The sequence below is a fragment of the Nuphar pumila genome, chromosome 5, assembly GCF_984573655.1.
Source record: "Nuphar pumila chromosome 5, dmNupPumi1.hap1.1, whole genome shotgun sequence".
NCBI classification, from domain to species: Eukaryota; Viridiplantae; Streptophyta; class Magnoliopsida; order Nymphaeales; family Nymphaeaceae; genus Nuphar; species Nuphar pumila.
In genome coordinates this window covers 100,097,276-100,111,764 of record NC_143253.1, presented here as the reverse complement: position 1 = coordinate 100,111,764, position 14,489 = coordinate 100,097,276, and the positions used below count along the sequence as shown (strand labels likewise).

Here is a 14,489-nt window from a genome sequence, read left to right as displayed (position 1 = left end):
AGAAGAAGAAGCATATACAAAGAGAACATGTTCCTTGACTCTTGATGCAAAATTTGTCAAGTGTTAAAAGCTACAAGCTAAACTTTCTAACTCCTTAACCTTAAGAACCTACATTCAGTGTAAACTTGCAGAGCCATAAGTATTTTTTTTTCTTTTTTCCACTTTGGTGATGATCATGAATGTGTGCATCAAGCATGAAAGAATCAAATTTCTTTTTTTTTCCTACTTTGGGCGAAAAGTTTTGTAACATTGGTGCAATTTTGAATTATACTGAAAACATGGGAGCAATTTGAAAAATTAGCCTTTAGTTTTTTCATCGAGTTCTCACTACAATTTGATGTTCAAGCTTCAAAAACAAGGTTCGGAGTGCACTTATAAATTTTCTCCCTTTTTTTTAGGGGAAGACGCTAGTTTAAAAAAATATATCATCAATGCTTCTTTTTCACTTTATTTCATCGCATTTCATCATTAGATATATCATCAACAGTTTAGTTGTTTTTTGCATTGCATAAGTGTTTGTGTTTCCCTAATTAGCTTCAATATTCATTTTAACACAGTGTTTTTTGCAAATTTCTCAACGGAACTCGCTTGTGCCCCGCCACCCGTGGTAAGTAAGTGACAAAAAAAATGCAAATCGGGTAAATACCCGTGGTGAGTAAGTGATGCAAGCGCATCACATGTTATTTAATTTATTGAATGTAACACTTTATTGTTCACACACTCACTTAGTTGTTGATATCTAGGACTGCTTTGTTGGAGTTCGGAGATCATGCTGAGCATGATTTTAATGTATGAGAATAGAAGTGTTCTTATTTTTGGAGTACGGAGTCCATGCTATGCATGGTAGTAGTTAGTGGGATATTGAAGTGTGTTTGCTGCAGGTACATGTTTGACATTTGTTTGATATGAATTATTTCGATGTATTGCAATGTTTGATGTGATTGTATCCATGCTTACATGTAGTTACTTTCAATTTGATTATGTCTTCCATGTGAAATTGTATACTGAAAGTATGCTTCAAATGAATGTATCGTGTCATGAATAGTTTGCACATGAAAATATTAAGTTATCAATGCATGCATCATAATTCTTGTGATTGTATGACATCATATATTGCATGATAAATTTGATATTTTCTTCATCATAGCATTCTGATGGTTCTCTTTTAACTGGTTAGGATACTATTCGTAACATCATACGACAGAATGACTGCAAATCGTGAATGGATGTACCGTAGGATAGTGGACAATGAGTTATCGCATGAATATATGGATGGTGTCGATAGTTTTATTGAATTTGCAACGGCAAGTGTCAGTACGGTAGATCCCACAGGTCAGATTAGGTGTCCCTGCAAGATTTGTAAGAATAATTGATTTGTAGAACCTTATAACGTTAGACATCACCTATACAGGAAGGGTTTTGTGAGTGATTATCAGAACTGGATGTTTCATGGAGAAGAATTTAGAAATGATTTTGATGCACGAGTGAATGTGGTGCACGATAATCCATATACGGATTTGATATTTGATGCCGCAGGAACAGAACTGGGTTCTGCTATGAGTTCTAGTGATGTAAGAACTGCCGTAGATGAAAAATCACCAAACGATGCAGCTAGTAGATTTTATGATTTACTTAGAGATGCTGATGAGCCACTTTGGAACGGTTCTGAGAGTCACACTATCTTGTCTGCAGTTCTTCAACTAATGAATTTGAAGTCCGAGTATAATTTGAGTCAATCATGTTTTGACCGTTTGTGCATGATTGTGAAGAGTATGTTGCCCAAAGATGAGAAATTGCCACAAAATTTCTATCGTGCGAAAGTTATGGTCAACGCTCTAGGTATGGGTTACAAAAAGATTGATGCTTGTCCAAATCACTGCATGTTGTATTTCAAGGAGCAGGAAAACGGCATATCATGCCCGTCATGTGGGCATCCTCGGTTCAAGCCAAAGACAAGAGGCAATGGTAGCACGAGATCAAAGGAAGTTTCATACAAGTCGCTCCGCTACTTTCCTATCACTCCTAGATTGCAGCGTTTGTATATGTCTTCAAAGACAACTAAACACATGAGATGGCATGCAAATAAAGTTCGACACGATGAAAACAAGATCACGCATCCTGTTGACGCTGAAGCTTGGAAGCACTTTGATCGTACTCATCAGAATTTCGCAATGGAAGTGCGAAATGTTAGACTCGGTCTGTGTACAGATGGATTTAATCCATTTGGGGGTAGATCAACTCCATACTCATGCTGGCCAGTATTTGTAACTCCATACAACCTTCCACCAAGCTTGTGTATGAAACGTCCAAATCTTTTCTTGTCTTTGTTGATCCCTGGTCCGACCTCACCTGGCCAAAATCTTGATGTATATCTAAGGCCATTGATTGATGAATTAAAAGTACTGTGGGTTGACGGCGTTACCACGTATTATGCCCACAAAAAACAAAATTTCAACATGAAGGCCGCTGTTCTATGGACAATCAGTGACTTCCCTGCATATGGTATGTTATCTGGTTGGAGCACACATGGGAGGTTGGCTTGTCCGTACTGCATGGAGGATTCCAAAGCTTTTAGATTGAGACATGGAAGGAAGCCTTGCTGGTTTGATTGTCATCGTCGATTTCTACCCAGCGATTATCCGTTCCGACGTCAAAAGAATGCATTTAAAGCAGGCACAACTGAAACGGAAGGTCCATCCTCAAGATTGTCTGGCATAGAGATTCTAAGAAGATTGCGATACTTTCCAGATGTATTAACAGATGCTCGCAGTCCTACACCCTTCCGTGGATTTGGGAAGGATCACAATTGGACGAAAAAATCTATTTTTTGGGAACTACCGTATTGGCCGACCCTATTGATACGACATAATTTGGATGTGATGCATGTAGAGAAAAATGTGTTTGATAATGTGTTCAATACAGTAATGAATATTAAAGGAAAAACGAAGGATAATCTGAAGGCCCGTATGGATTTAAAATTAATATGTAAAAGACCAGAATTGGAACTCAAAGAGTATAATGGCAAAGTACTGAAACCAAAGGCGAAGTACATGCTCGGACCTGATCAAATAAAACATGTATGTCAATGGTTGAGACAACTGAGATTTCCAGATGGATATGTCTCTAACATTGCTCGGGCTGTGAAGATTGACGATGAACAGTTATATGGGTTGAAGAGCCATGATTGTCATATCTTTATGCAACGATTGATACCCCTAGCATTCCATGATATGTTAGACAAACCTATATGGGGGGTATTGTCTGAGTTGAGCGGATTTTTCAGAACATTGTGCGCATCGGAGGTCGTTGTATCAGATGTAAAGAATCTCGAGGACTCTGTCATCACCACTGTTTGTCTGTTAGAAAAGATATTTCCACCAGCATTTTTCAATGTTATGGAACATTTCATCATACATCTGCCATATGAACTAAGGGTTGGTGGCCCTGTGCAATATCGATGGATGTACCCATTTGAAAGGTATATGTTTTTTTATATTTGTCTCTTTAATGACAGATATTTAAAATTTGAAATGTATATTCTTGTCAGATACATGTTCGACCTAAAAAAAAAGGTTCGTAATAAAGCAAGAGTAGAAGGCTCTATTTGTGAGGCGTACACTTTAGAAGAGATTTCAAATTTCTCATCTATGTACTTCGAACCTCATATTCCAACACGTTACACATGCCCGCCCCGTAACGATGATGGAGAACAAGTAACTGTAGCTGACAAGCTGTCGATATTTCAACCACTTGGGCATGCATTTGGTAGTTGCCGATCAAGGCTATTGACAGATCGAGAGCAAGATGCAGCACACATCTATATTCTTTTTAATTGCTCAGCGATCGACCCATACATCGAGTAAGTATATGTATATGCAACTCAATTATAAATCCTTTTATGTTCTATATGTGGATACATGGCTCGGTAATATAAGTATTTGTGGTTTGCAGACGATTTGATCTGGAGTTGCAAAACGAAGTTTCACATCTCACTGATGCAGAAGTACAAAAAGAACGTGAAACTAAGTTTGTGGAGTGGTTGAAACAGTTGGTAAAGAAGCTAACATAAATTTTGTACTTATAAACAACACTAAGTTACTTAATTGATCGTGATCACAATCATTGTTTATGTTTGTGCCTAGGTTCGCAATGGTGATGTTAAAGATCAAGGAATATGTGATTTAGAAAATGGTCCGACCAAAGTTGTGCAATGCTACAACGGGTATATCGTAAATGGTTATCGATTCCATACGAAAGACTACTGTATAAACAAATCAACGATAAATAGTGGCGTGTGTGTCAAGGGTAGCAGCTACGGTGAAAATGAACATGATTACTACGGTGTTATAGAAGAAATAATGGAGTTGACTTACTTAGGCATAAATAACAGGGTAACTTTATTCAAGTGTCATTGGTTTGATCCAACTGCAACAAGACTCAACAAAGCTTCAGGCATTGTGGAGGTGAATCATAAATCTAGGTTTGGAACACATGAACCATTCATATTAGCCTCGCAAGCTCAACAAGTTTATTATACTTCATATCCGAGTATAAAAAAGTCAGATAGAAATGAATGGTGGGCAGTTTGCAAGGTGAAATCCAAACTATACCCCGAGTATGATCAGTTACATGAAGATGAGTTAGCTGAAGACAGTGATTACTATCAATCAGATGATGTCTATGACTTCGCTTATGGTCACGATGTTGCGCATGATATGCATGTCATATCTCCATTGGCCGATGAAACATTCATAGAGGAATGTAATCCAAATGATGTACCAAGTGGATGGGCAAACAATAAAGAAGAAGAAGAAGAAGAAGAAGAAGAAGAAGAAGAATAAGAAGAAGAAGAAAAAAGTCAAACTAGTGACGAGGAAGAATTCTCAAGCTAGTGAGCAAAATCTTATACTACAAACCTCTATTTAAATGTATTGTAATACTTGATGTGAGTTGTATTGCAATACTTGGTGTGAATGATCATAAATTTTATTTGAATGCATTGGAATGCTTGATGTGAATGACTTGATTGCATTGTAATACTTGATGTGAATGATTTCAATTATCTGAATGTATTATAATTTATGCAATTAACGAATGATTTGAATTAGTGCAATACTTGATGCCAATGATTTGAATTATTTGAATGCATTGCAATGCTTGATGTGAATGACCTGATTGCATTGTAATACTTGATGTGAATGATTTGAATTATCTGAATGTATTATAATTTATGCAATTAACGAATGATTTGAATTAGTGCAATACTTGATGCCAATGATTTGAATTATTTGAATGCATTGCAATGCTTGATGTGAATGACTTGATTGCATTGTAATACTTGATGTGAATTATTTGAATGTATTGTATGACATATGTTATTTGTTAGAATATGGTTCGTGGAGGTTATAGTGGTCGCTCATCCAGTAGTAGCCAGGCTCAACCTTCATCTTCACGGGCTTCTGTGATAGGTATATCATATAACTAATGAGATGCTTGATTAGTTTAAATACACATTCTGAGAATTTCTAATGTATTTTTTTACAGATGATGTTGCGCCTGTACACGACCCACCTACACCAGTTGATCACACAAGTCAACAGCCAACATAGGAAACAGGGTCTTCTCAGGCTGGCACAAGAAGACTCATTCGAATAGTGTATATCGATAATCGACCGTAAGTATTTTGTTTTAAATTATTGCATATCTTTTAAATATTTTATATTGATATTTACTGTGTAACAATTCATGTGCAGTACGAGGTTTGAGCCACAAGAAGTAGTACGGGAGATTAGAAATTCACTTCTTCAACATCTACCAGGATCAGTTGCTCAATGGAAAGAGTACCCAAAGGAGGTGTTAGACAGATTGTGGTCCTCATTCATGGTATACAGTTGTTCCTCATAGTTAATGTGTTTCATATTTAATTTATTTAAGCAATGTCTACTAACTTTCTGAAAATATTTGTAGGCTTCGAATCGCTTCCAATCGATTTGCAGACATGCTGCACACTATGAAGACTGCAGCAAAAAAAATATCTGGCGTAGTAGATGATCCATTATTGTGGAAGGGCCATGGTCCTATTACTATCAGGAGAGATTACTGGGATGAAATGTGCGATAAGTGGGCGGGAGATGCATTTAAAAATCGCTCTGCGAAGGCTTCACAAAATCGATCGAAGATGCCCGAAGCCCATCTACACACAGGTGGATCTAAGACATTTGGGAGCCACCTAAAGAAAATGGTAACTCATTAATATATAATATTAATTTTATAAGTATTGTTGCAAACTTGTGTACTAAATCTTTTGTCATTTAACTTCGCAGAAAGCAGAAAAAGGAGACAGTGTACCATATAAGGATGTGTTTGTAGAAACACATAAACGGAAGACCACGTGAGTCTTCGTATCAGAGAAGGCGAGAACGACAACGGTATGTATTAATTCTATTAATAATCATTGCAATATATATGCAAGTTATCATAATGTTATCATTAATTATTAATGAATACTTTAAACATTATTTTGTAGGAGGCATATGCGCAACAGATGGTAGAGCGATATGGCGAAGACGCTACTCAGCATCCATCATTTGATCCTACAGCATGGGTGACTGCAGCAGGTGAACCAAAAAAAGGTCGCGTGTTCGGGTTTGGGAGTAATATGAACACTTCACCAGTTATTGGTTCTTCCAGTTACGGCTCACCGACTTCTTGCGCCGACATAAGCTCCAAGCAGCCGACTATTCTTTCTGGTGATGATGTACGCGAGATCATTAATGAATCACTGAATAACTACTTTCAATACACCGTCGCCCCCTTTCTCCGAAATGAGATCAAGGCCGCTGTTCAGGATAGGGGATATTCGATTCCAGGTCCCTCTCAGGTATCATCACATATTCAGTTTTTTGACTGCTTTAGAGCACATATGAGCATGCTATATTCACATATTCAATTTTTTGACTGCCTTAGCACACATACGAGCATGATCGAATCACATATATAGTTTTTTGCCTGCCTTAAAGCACATCTGAGCATGGTAGAATCACATATAGAGTTTTTTTAGATGCCTTAGAACACATATGAACATGCTATAATCACATATTCAATTTTTTGACTGCCTTGGAACACATATGAACATGTTATATATCATTTATGATAGAATCACATATAAATTTTTTGGCTTTGCCTGCCTTAGAGCACATATGAGCATGCTATATTCACATATTCAAATTTTTTACTGCCTTAGCACACATATGAGCATGATAGAATCATATATATATATATATATATATATATATATATATATATATATATATATATATATATATATATATATATATATATATATATATATATATATATATATATATATATATATATATATATATATATAACTTTTTGTCTACCTTAGAGCACATATGAGCATGATAGAATCACATATAAAGTTTTTTTGACTGCATTATAACACATATGAGCATGCTATAATCACATATTCAGTTTTTTGACTGCCTAAGAACACATATGAGCATATTATAATCACATATTCAGTTTTTTGACTGCCTTAGCACACATATGAGCATGCTATAGTAACATATAGAGTTTTTTTACTGCCTTAGAACAAATATGAACATGTTATATATCATTTATGATAGAATCACATATAAAAATTTTGGCTTTGTCTGCCTTAGAGCACATATGAGCATGCTATATTCACATATTCAATTTTTTTACTGCCTTAGCACACATACGAGCATGATCGAATCACATATATAGTTTTTTGCCTGCCTTAAAGCACATCTGAGCATGGTAGAATCACATATAGAGTTTTTTTAGATGCCTTAGAACACATATGAACATGCTATAATCACATATTCAATTTTTTGACTGCCTTAGAGCACATATGAGCATGATAGAATCACATATAGAGTTTTTTTATTGCCTTAGATCACACATGAGCACATGATAGAATCACATATAGTGTGTAATTTATTTCATTATATTTTGTTTATCAATACTGACTGTTCTTTTCTTGTGTAGGCTGCTAGCGATAATCAGGGTAGTGGAGCTGAAGGGACAGATAAAGACAATGAACAAGAAGACGCACAAAATCTTGGCGATGATTAGAGGACTGTGTTGAAGAAGTTCTATTTTTTTTATTTTTTCTAATTGTAATTGTTGAATTGTAAATAATTAAACTTCTTAATTTTAAGGTGGAACGATTAATTGTTGTAGATTCTTGTTATATGAATTTTTTTGTGTGGTTTGTTTTTTATTTACAGGAAATATAAATTATACAGGAAATAGAAATTGTACAGTTCCTGGTAATTAATTTTCAAATAATTTTTTTTTAATTTTTTTTCGTGTTTGCGACGGATTAGCGACGGAACCATCCGTCGCTATTCATATTAATCTAGCGACGGAATTAAATCCGTCACCAAGCGGTGGTCGACGTTGAGTACCGGCAGATTGGCGACGGAATATAGCGCTCGTTATTCCGTCGCAATTAGCGACGGACCTGGCGACGGAATAATTCCGTCGCCAGTTAGCGTCGAAATATTCGCGACGTAAGCATACTGTCGCCTCGTTGTCGTTAATCCGTCGCTAACATGGTTAGCGACGGATTAGCGACGGCATGTGGTCGTCGCTAATCTACTGCTTTGTTGTAGTGTGTGTGTATATGTATATATATATATATATATATATATATATATATATATATATATATATATATATATATAACTAGAATATAATAACTAGAAATATGGGGACTTGAGTGTGAACTAGGCATTTCCAACAATTTTTTTTTGCAAATCCAACCCTGCCGATGCATTCAGCATGGACCATTTTCTAAGAATTTTGGATTATTATTTTTGATGAGAAGATGTGATTTTTGGATGCTTGAATATTTATGAAAATTCTAAGCCATTGACTTTCAAGCCTTAAAAGATCTTTATTATGCACCGTAATCGAATGATCCAAGAGTTTGTATACATAAAACAAACATTTAGACCTGAATACAGGTTCTCCGGTGATAAAAAGATCAACGGATATGAAGGCATCAATTTTTTGGCTTATAAAAACATGTTTTTTTTTACCGAAAAATCATGATCCAATAGTCGATATCTACTAAATCGAGCATGCAGGTTGGATTATATCAAAACAACTCACGTCATGAGATTCAAACTAGACTATATATATGGGCTACAGTTTGGTAATAATGAACGTACAAAACTATTGAGTTGAAATTCATAGGTAATCTAACCACATAGATGTGTTTGACATGATTTATTTGCTAAGGATAGGACCTTTGGTCATGTTTTGTCCTATGTAAACACACCATTTTTCGAGTAGTAAAATTTTGGAAAATTGTTGACCATTGATTTTTGAAGCACATAAAAAACCTGCTTACATGTCACACTTGCATGATTCAAAACCTATTTCCTACTTATGCATTAGTGGCTTTCTGAAAGTATTGCGGCCCCAGATTCTTAAACAGAAAGTGTTCCACTTAATGGGGTCAGAACTATACTTCTCATCCGAAGACTAAGGGGAGACTGATCAAATTAATGCCCTATTTGAGAAATACCTACAACAATTCGTCAATAGTAGGTAGCTGTGATTGGGTTCATCTGCTAAATGTGGATTGACCCACAGAACGACCTTCTGTCAGGTTCACATTTCAAGCAGATTTAAATGGTTTATTAGTAAAAGGGACTTAGTTGGATGAATAACTGAATCTGTAGAGAGAGAGGTTCCCACGTTGGAACTCTGTCATAGAATCGGTTCTACTGGAGTTTAGTCGGAGTTGGGAATGGCGAGCAAAAGAGACAGAGAGAGTGATGGTGCAACAGGGAAGGTGAGGGGTGTGAACTGGGAGGTGGAGCTCGTTGAACCTGCTACTCCATGGTGGTCCCGTCGTATAGTATCAATGGTGCAGGGACAGACCACTGTGAGACCCACAGCTGAGGTTTATGGTGATCCAGCTCTCGCGGGAAAATGTCCCAGAAGCTTTGCAGATGTGGTTTGTACAGGCAACCATTGCGATATCAGAGGGGGTGGATGCTATCACCCATTCAGCTGGTGCTCGGAGGATTTGGTGGAACCGATCTGCAACAAAGCCTGTACAACTGTGGCTGTTTCAGAACGAATCTTCGGATGACATCGAGCATAGGTTGGACGCCTTCACTGGCGCCAGCCCAGAGACGCCAACCTGTGCTCTAAATTTCCCCTAAAGGACCACTTCTTGAATCTGAATTTCATGGTTTGTCGGGAGGACGGGATGCCCTTGCTAGTGAGGTGTGTGTTGGCAGTTACCTACTTTTTTTATCACTTTTCTTTTTGGTGTTTCATCCGATAAACATACGGGGTGGAAACGGTTACGCCGATTCCCTGCTACCACTATAAAAGGGTATCCATGAATGACCCTGTATAAGCGAAATCAAGAGAAAAACACAGAAAAAGGGTTAAGGTAGAAATTACATTTTTCTAAAGCATTTTTCATAAAAAGAGGAAAAGAGGGATCATGCTTACCGATTGTTGAAAGAGCCTGCGCTCATTGGAGGGTTGCAATCCGGCTGAGGAGCGAAGCTCATCCCGTTCCAGTCAACAACACCACCCACCCACCATCATCCGGTTCCTCAATGGCTTCTTCAGGTACCCCTCCACTCTGATTTTGTTATCCGCAGCTACAAGATCCCCAACATTGGGTTATGGGCCCACACATCGCCTCTGTTGTGAGGGCTCATTAGTGTTTTTTTCTGAAGACTGTCACCATGGGGCGATAATGTTTTTCTGACAAAGCAGAGTCGCTGTGGGGCGACGTTGTTGGTAGTCGACAACAGGTCGTCGTGGGGCGACATGGTGTCGATGGTAGACGGCGACCTTCGCCGTGGGGCGACAGAGTAAAAAAAAAAACCCGCATCAGGTTCTGATTTACCTGTGGCCATCGGGTTGCAGGGTGATTAGCCATCGTCGGGGTCATCGCGTTTTCAATGCCAGTGTCTTTCGTCAGCCTTCGGAAAGGGTTTTAAAAAACCCCTCCCCTTTGCCCTGTTTCATCTATCGTCGGGCAGTGGGGCTTTCTCGACGTCGTCTACAGATCACACCGTGGGTGCATCATCAGGAAGAGTCGGCCTTTGCCAGCCACTTCACCGGCACCATGGACCGTTCGGCATCACGCGATATCCAGGGCGACGAAACCCCCCTTTTTTGGCTTCCCCTCTACCGTCGGGCGATGGGGATTGCCATGAGGGTGTGTCATCGGGAAATGAGAGCTTTTCGACGGCCAATTATTTGGTGTCAGGGGTCGTCCGACGACTTGCAACATCCGAGACATTGAATCCCCTTTTTTCAGTCGGTCGGGGTTTCTTCTTTCAGTCGTGGGGTTGTGTCGGGCGACAGGCTTTGTCGGAAAAGCGTCGTTGGCTAGGCTCTGTGAGGGTCGTCGACGAGCGATGTGGGTCATCGACAAATGACGTTGGTCATCAGCAGGTGACATCGATCGCTGGCAGGCTGGATGGGAAAACCCCCCTTTTGGGTTTCACTGATTTTGTAAATAGAAACCCTCAAGTTTCTATTTTTTTTATTTTTATCATTGAAACTGGATTGAGTTTCGGGTATGGGTCTGATCCAAAAATAACCAGGTCAGACCCGATTTCGGTTCATACTGGGTCAGACCCAGATCTGGTTCATGCCGAGTCGAACCCAAATTTGGTTATAACCGGGTCAGACCCGGGTCCAATTATAACCAGGTTAGACCTGGGTCCAGTTATAACTAGGTCAGAACTAGACCTGGTTAGTAACTAGGTCAGACCCAGATCCAGTTACAACCAGGTCAAACCTGGATCTGGTTAGTAACCGAGTCAGACCTGAATCCAGTTATAATTGGGTCAAACCTAGATCCTGTAAGGGTTCATGCACTATTTGACCTGAACTGGATCAGGGACTGATTCGGCCCCCCTTACGGGACCGGTTCAAAGCCATTTTGACTGGTTCTTTCTAATTTTTTACCGATTTTGAGATGCTAAGACCCTGTTTTTGTAAATATAAGAAGATACATGGATTTTGGCATACGATTATAGGGTTTTATGAACTTTTTTTCATACTTAGCACCGATTTATAAGGTTCAAAACCGGTTCAGACCCTTGGATGACTAGTTCGGGGCTGTTTCAGACCGGTTCAGAGTGCTTTCAGAGGTTTTACCCATTTAAGCTTGGTTTTTATTATTGTTCATGCATTTTATTTGTAATTATGCATGCATAAATGAATATATACCATTTGCATCAAGGATAACTAGATGACTTAGTGAATTTATGTCACCAAAGTGACTTAATATATAGATTTAGCTAATATTATTGTTGTACTTAGATTCATGAAACGATAAACGACCCAAAGGTAGTTTTATCATGTTTGAAATGTAGGTAGGGTAAAATGAGGCAAATGTGTTGAGATACATCGCACATGTGTATCCAAAGGTACCATGTGTTGATGGTCTAGCTTCACATGAACCTTAGTTTTACCAACTATGGTCGGTAGGCATAGCGATTACGCGTGTCACAACTCTTACCAAAGTAAGACTCGGATGCCCCCCTAACTCGCCCAGAAATAAGCATATTTAGGGCATTTTATTTATTGCTTTTTTCATCAGGTTTGTCTCGTATATGTTTTCTTTTGATACATGTCTTTTGTCATGCAGTTTCTAGTTATGTGATTTTAGATGACTCAAGTTCTATACATTTTCTTAATGGATCTAATTTTAGTGATTGAAAAAAAAACTGTTCTTTTTACATTAGGGTATATGGATTTAGATTTGTCGCTAAGGATAGATGAACCTGCTGCCCTGACTGATCAAAGTATTGTTGATCAAAAGAATGCTTTTGAGAAGTGGGAGCGCTTGAATAGGCTTAGCCTGTTGCTTTTGCAATCTAAAGTGGCTAAGAATATTCGTAGTGCTATCCCATAGTGCAGAACAATGAGAAAATTTCTGAGTGCTATTGAAGCACGATTTGTGAGTTCAAATAAGGCCAGAGCCAGTACCTTAATGTCAAAGCTCATAACTATGAAATATTCTGGAGGGGGTAATATTCGTCAGCACATTTTGAAAATGAGGAACATAGCGTCTCAGCTGAATGACATGAAGCTGACCATTTTCGACTCATTCCTAGTGCATTTGATTCTAGCATCCTTACCTTTGGAGTATGGACCTTTCAAAATCTCTTACAACACATATAATGATGAATGCACATTCAATAAACTTATGTCCAAGTGTGTTAAAGAAGAAGAAAGATTGAAAGAAAAGAAGGTGCAAAGTGCACATATGGCTTCTCATGACTCCAAAGTAGGACCAAAGAAGAATGCATTCAAGAAAAATGCTAGGAAAAAGTCAGCAGGAGATAAGACATCTCAAAGCAAACAACCTAATTTTGCTCCTATGAAGTGCTTCTTTTACAAGAAGAAGGGACACAGAAAGACGAATTACGTAAAGTACAAGAAATGATTAGAAAAGAAAGGTAATTTGTCATTTATTTTTCATGAATGTAATTTATCATAATTTCTTGAAAATAATTGGTGGATTGACTCTGGTGCTACTGTTTATATTTTCAACTATCTACAGTTGTTCTTGAGCAGAAGAGAACCAATAATGCATGAGAAGAGCATCTATTTGGGGAACAAGATGCGTTCACATGTGAAGGGTGTTGAGACTTGCAGAATCACTTTAGATACATGCATAGATTTGGATCTTCATGATGTCTTTTATGTTTCATCATATAGTAGAAACTTAATTTCAATTTCAAGATTGGATAAATTTGGATATTGCTTTAAATTTAAAAACTCTAAGTTATTCATATACAGAAATTCAATTGAAATTGGTTTTGCATTAGTTTATGATGGTTTGTACAAATTAAACATGAAGATCCAAACTCAGGAATCTTTGACTTCTGAATAACATTGGTTAGGAATAAACGTAGCATGATTAATGATAAATCTTACATGTTGTGGCATCAAATGTTAAGTCATATCTTTGAAAAGAGAATAAAGAGACTTGTAAATGAAGGGATCTTGAAATCTCTAGATTTTACTGACAATGACCCGTGTATTGATTGCATAAAGGTTAAGCATACAAACATATATAAAGAGGGTGCCAAACATAGTAGTGAGATATTAGAGATAGTGCATACAAATGTATGTAGATCATTTACCTCTTGTTACATATGCGAGAAATATTGTCACTTTTATTGATGACTATTCACAGTATATGTATCTCTACCTGATTTTTGAAAAATCTGATATTTTTCAAATATTCAAAAAATTTAAGAAAGAAGTAGAGAAACAAATCGATAAAGTTATTAAAATAGTAAAGTCCGATAGAGGTGATGAATATTATGATAGGTTTACTAAGATGGGGCAAAAAGAATGACCATTAGCATGATTTCTCAAAGAGAAAGGCATTGTGCCTCAATATACCATGCCTGGTAGTGCCTACCAGAATGGTG

General features: G+C 37.7%; 1 long non-coding RNA gene across 1 annotated transcript; it reads left to right on the top strand.

Annotated features, from left to right (window-relative positions):
• Positions 1-563: 563 nt before the first annotated feature.
• On the top strand, positions 564-8,228 carry LOC149837913 (uncharacterized). Its single transcript, XR_016432135.1, has 2 exons — positions 564-607; positions 8,035-8,228. It is a non-coding gene; the product is annotated as an uncharacterized LOC149837913 (long non-coding RNA).
• Positions 8,229-14,489: the final 6,261 nt, after the last annotated feature.